Genomic DNA, 6,000 nt, shown 5'->3' on the forward strand with positions numbered 1-6,000 from the left:
TGAAGTGGGGGGAGGGGACAAAAAAAATCTACGAAAAAAACCAGCAAAGGTGGGAGGAGGTACAAAAAAAACCATGGGAGGTGGGACGAAAAAAATCTAGAAGCAAGACTACCGACTGCTCCATTAGAAGTAGAGATCAGCCTACTCGTGCTAGATTTATCAGGTAATGCACACTAAATTTACCAGGCTACTCATGCTAAACATCTTAGGTTGTTAAATGTTAATGTCCAAGATACCATGATTTTTGAAGGTAAGTTATCAGGTGTGTCGTTTATGTTCCAACAACACTTCTCCCTCTAGTCAATGTTACCATAGTGCTTGTGTGTAACTTATCAGGTCCCCGTACATAAAAAATACCATGCTATTTACACAAAAATTATGAGGTATGTTTCCCCTCCCCGAAGGTCAAAATTACCATGGTATTATATACGTAAATTAACATGGTTGTGGTGCATTAATGATCATCTATTTACACATAAGCTATTAGGGGGTATTTTCAACAACTATTTTTCCCGTGTCAAAGTTACCGGGGTGTTTGTACGTAAATTATAGTGTTATTAACACAAAAGTTACTGGGGGTATGTTTTCATCAACTTTTTCCTCTCGAGTCAAAAAGTTATCATGTTGTTTGTATACAGGTTATCAGCTCCGATGTGTGTAAATTATCATGTTATTTACACGGAAGATATGGGGGGGTATGTTTTCAACAACTTCTTTTCCTCCCGGGTCTAAAGTTACTGCGGTGTTTGTACGTAAGTTATCATCTCTGGAGTGCATAAATTATCATGCCATTTGCACATAAGTTATCGGGAGGAGCGAGGATGTTTTCATCAATTCCCCCCCATCCCGGGTCAAAGTTATCGTGATGTTTGTACGTAAGTTATCAGGTATGCTACATTACCACACTATTTATGCATAAGTTACCCGAGGTATGTTCTTTTAACAACTCCCCCTGAGTCAAAAGTTATCATGGTGTTTGTACATATAGGTTACCGTCTCTGTTGTGTGTAAACTATCATGCTATTTATATTTAGACAAAGTGGCCAGGCATATGTTTCCAATAGCTTTTTCCCTGGGTTAAAGGTTACCGCGGTGTTTGTACATAGCTTACCATATCAGTTGTGGTATATTATTGTGAAATTTACATAGAAGTTATTGGGGATATATTTTCGAACAACCTTTTCCTTGTTGGTCGAAGTTACCACGGTGTTGGTGTTTGTATTCAAGTAATCATCTCCGCGGTGCCTAAATTATCATGCTATTTACACATAATTTACTGGGATTATACTTTCAGTAACTTTTTTCACAAGGTCAAAAAAAGTTACAACGGTGTTTGCACCTAAGCTATCAGGTCTGTGATGCTTAAATTATCATGTTAATTACATAGAAACTACCATTCAAATTAATAACATCCAAACTACAAAAAATTACTCAAACTACTGCTAATTCTGGCTTGATAGCCACCTCTTAGACACTCCTCAGTTTTGAACCATCATGGGTCTAATCCAAGAAGAATGCTGCAATAGTGATCAATGCCCTCACATGATCATTAATTTCCTATTGCCCGAGTTGGTTATAGAGTTGAGTGACTTGCGTTGCCAGATATGGGATCGTGGGTTCGATTCCTCCTCTCGCAAATTATTTTTCTGGGCCATTGTTTTTTAGCGGGACCTGCGGGATCACATGAAAAATAAATTTTGAGCGGGACATGCGAGGGTCATGATGAGACCTATGAAACTAGATTCCATGTTGATATATTCTAATGACCTTTTTCCGTGCAAATAGTTACCGGCCTGGGCTAAGTAAGTTATTAGCTCTCATGTGTGCATATTATGATGCTATTTACACATGAGTTACCGTGGTACGTTTTCAACAACTTTTTCCCCAGGACAAAGTTACCGTGGTGTTTGGGCGTGAGTTACCATGCCCGCGATCCGTATATTACCATGCTATTTACAAATAAGTTATCGAGGGTATGTTTTCAAACAACTCCATCCCCCCGATCAATGTTACCATGGTGTTTGTACGTGAGTTAGCAAATCTACGGTGCACATATTACCGTGGTGTTTACGCGGAAGTTATCACGAGGGGGTATGTGTTCAAACAACTTTCTCCACTTCCTCCCACCCCGGGTCAAAGTTATCATTGATGCTTGTGCGTGCGTTATCACGTATATGTTGCGTATAGTGTCATGCTTATTATACGAAAGTTACCGGAAGTATGTTTTGAAACAACCCACCCTGGGGCAAAGTTACCGTGGTGTTTGTGCGTGAGTTATCAGCAATGTTGTGCGTATGTTGTTATTTATAGAGAATTTACCATGGGGATGTTTTGAACAATTTTTTCACCGATCAAAAGTTGCCATGGCGTTTGTGTGTAAGTCAAGTCTGAGATTCATATATTACCATGTTATTTATATAGAAGTTATACGAGCATGATTTCAACAACCTTTTCCTGGATTTAAAAGTTACCACGGTGTTTGTACTCGGGTGACGGTGTCCTGAATAAGGGGGTACTAACCTAGTCGGCCCTTCATCCTCAGGTTGGGCCGATGGGCCCTCATTCATGATCAAGATGGACTCCCGAGGTTGTACGTATGTTTCCCCTCCCCGAAGGTCAAAATTACCATGGTATTATATACGTAAATTAACATGGTTGTGGTGCATTAATGATCATCTATTTACACATAAGCTATCAGGGGGTATTTGCAACAAATATTTTTCCCGTGTCAAAGTTACCAGGGTGTTTGTACGTAAATTATGGTGCTATTAACACAAAAGTTACTCGGGGTATGTTTTCATCAACTTTTTCCTCTCGAGTCAAAAAGTTACCATGTTGTTTGTATATAGGTTATCAGCTCCGATGTGTGTAAATTTGTTGGAAATATGCCCTAGAGGCAATAATAAAATGGTTATTATTATATTTCCTTGTTCATGATAATTGCCTATTGTTCATGCTATAATTGTGTTATCCGGAAATCGTAATACATGTGTAAATACATAGACCACAACGTGTCCCTAGTAAGCCTCTAGTTGACTAGCTCGTTGATCAACAGATAGTCATGGTTTCCTGACTATGGACATTGGATGTCATTGATAACGGGATCACATCATTAGGAGAATGATGTGATGGACAAGACCCAATCCTAAGCATAGCACAAAGATCGTGTAGTTCGTTTGCTAGAGCTTTTCCAATTGTCAAGTATCATTTCCTTAGACCATGAGATTGTGCAACTCCCGGATACCGTAGGAGTGCTTTGGGTGTGCCAAACGTCACAACGTAACTGGGTGACTATAAAGGTGCACTACGGGTATCTCCGAAAGTGTCTGTTGGGTTGGCACGAATCGAGACTGGGATTTGTCACTCCGTATGACGGAGAGGTATCTCTGGGCCCACTCGGTAATGCATCATCATAATGAACTCAATGTGACCAAGTGTCTGGTCAAAGGATCATGCGTTACGGTACGAGTAAACTGACTTGCCGGTAACGAGATTGAACGAGGTATTGGGATACCGACGATCGAATCTCGGGCAAGTAACGTACCGATTGACAAAGGGAATTGTATACGGGATTGATTGAATCCTCGACATCGTGGTTCATCCGATGAGATCATCGAGGAACTTGTGGGAGCCAACATGGGTATCCAGATCCCGCTATTGGTTATTGAGCGGAGAGTCGTCTCGGTCATGTCTGCATGTCTCCCGAACCCGTAGGGTCTACACACTTAAGGTTCGGTGATGCTAGGGTTGTAGAGATATTAGTATGTTGAAACCCGAAAGTTGTTCGGAGTCCTGGATGAGATCCCGGACGTCACGAGGAGTTCCGGAATGGTCTGGAGGTGAAGAATTATATATAGGAAGTCCAGTTTCGGCCACCGGGAATGTTTTCGGGGTTATCGGTATTGTACCGGGACCACCGGAAGGGTCCCGGGGGTCCACCGGGTGGGGCCACCTATCCTGGAGGGCCCCAAGGGCTGAAGTGGGGAGGGGAACCAGCCACTGGTGGGCTGGTGCGCCCCCCTTGGGCCTCCCCTGCGCCTAGGGATGGAAACCCTGGGGGTGGGGGGGGGCGCCCCACTTGGCTTGGGGGGCAAGCCACCCCCTTGGCCGCCGCCCCCCTCAGATGGGATCTCCAGGGGGCCGGCGCCCCCCAGGACCCCTATATATAGTGGGGGGGAGGGAGGGCAGCAGGACCCTAGCCCCTGGCGCCTCCCTCTCCCTCCCGTGACACCTCTCCCTCCCGCTTGCGCTTGGCGAAGCCCTGCCGGGATCCCCGCTACTTCCACCACCACGCCGTCGTGCTGCTGGATCTCCATCAACCTCTCCTTCCCCCTTGCTGGATCAAGAAGGAGGAGACGTCGTTGCTCCGTACGTGTGTTGAACGTGGAGGTGCCGTCCGTTCGGCGCTCGGTCATCAGTGATTTGGATCACGACGAGTACGACTCCATCAACCCCGTTCACTTGAACGCTTCCGCTCGCGATCTACAAGGGTATGTAGATGCACTCCTTCCTTCTTGTTGCTAGTAAACTCCATAGATGGATCTTGGTGATGCGTAGAAAATTTTAAATTTCTGCTACGATCCACAACAGTGGTATCAGAGCCAGGTTTATGCGTAGTTTCTATGCACGAGTAGAACACAAACTTGTTGTGGGCGTAGATGTTGTCAATTTTCTTGCCACTACTAGTCTTATCTTGTTTCAGCGGTATTGTGGGATGAAGCGGCCCGGACCGACCTTACACGTACGCTTACGTGAGACAGGTTCCACCGACTAACATGCACTAGTTGCATAAGGTGGCTAGCGGGTGTCTGTCTCTCCCACTTTAGTCGGAACGGATTCGATGAAAAGGGTCCTTATGAAGGGTAAATAGAAATTGGCATATCACATTGTGGTTTTACGTAGGTAAGAAACGTTCTTGCTAGAAACCTATAGAAGCCACGTAAAAACATGCAACAACAATTAGAGGACGTCTAACTTGTTTTTGCAGCATGTGCCTTGTGATGTGATATGGCCAAAAGGATATGATGAATGAGATATATGTGATGTATGAAATTTATCATGTTCTTGTAATAGGAATCACGACTTGCATGTCGATGAGTATGACAACCGGCAGGAGCCATAGGAGTTGTCTTTATTTTTTGTATGACCTGCGTGTCATTGAATAAACGCCATGTAAATTACTTTACTTTATTGCTAAACGCGTTAGACATAGAAGTAGAAGTAATCGTTGGCATGACAACTTCATGAAGACACGATGATGGAGATCATGATGATGGAGATCATGGTGTCATGCCGGTGATGAAGATGATCATGGCGCCCCGAAGATGGAGATCAAAGGAGCAAAATGATATTGGCCATGTCATGTCACTTTTTGATTGCATGTGATGTTTATCATGTTTTACATCTTATTTGCTTAGAACGACGGTAGTAAGTAAGATGATCCCTTATAATAATTTCAAGAAAGTGTTCCCCCTAACCGTGCACCGTTGCGAAGGTTCGTTGTTTCGAAGCACCACGTGATGATCGGGTGTGATAGATTCTAACGTTCGCATACAACGGGTGTTGACGAGCCTAGCATGTACAGACATGGCCTCGGAACACGCGCAATACACTTAGGTTGACTTGACGAGCCTAGACATGTACAGATATGGCCTCGGAACACGGAAGACCGAAAGGTCGAGCATGAGTCGTATAGAAGATACGATCAACATGAAGATGTTCACCGATCTTGACTAGTCCGTCTCACGTGATGATCGGACACGGCCTAGTTGACTCGGATCATGTTTCACTTAGATGACTAGAGGGATGTCTATCTGAGTGGGAGTTCATTGAATAATTTGATTAGATGAACTTAATTATCATGAACTTAGTCTAAAATCTTTACAATATGTCTTGTAGATCAAATGGCCCACGTTGCCCTCAACTTCAACGCGTTCCTAGAGAAAAACAAGCTGAAAGATGATGGCAGCAACTATACGGACTGGGTCCGGAACCTGAGGA

The sequence above is a fragment of the Aegilops tauschii genome, chromosome 5 (assembly GCF_002575655.3).
Source record: "Aegilops tauschii subsp. strangulata cultivar AL8/78 chromosome 5, Aet v6.0, whole genome shotgun sequence".
NCBI classification, from domain to species: Eukaryota; Viridiplantae; Streptophyta; class Magnoliopsida; order Poales; family Poaceae; genus Aegilops; species Aegilops tauschii.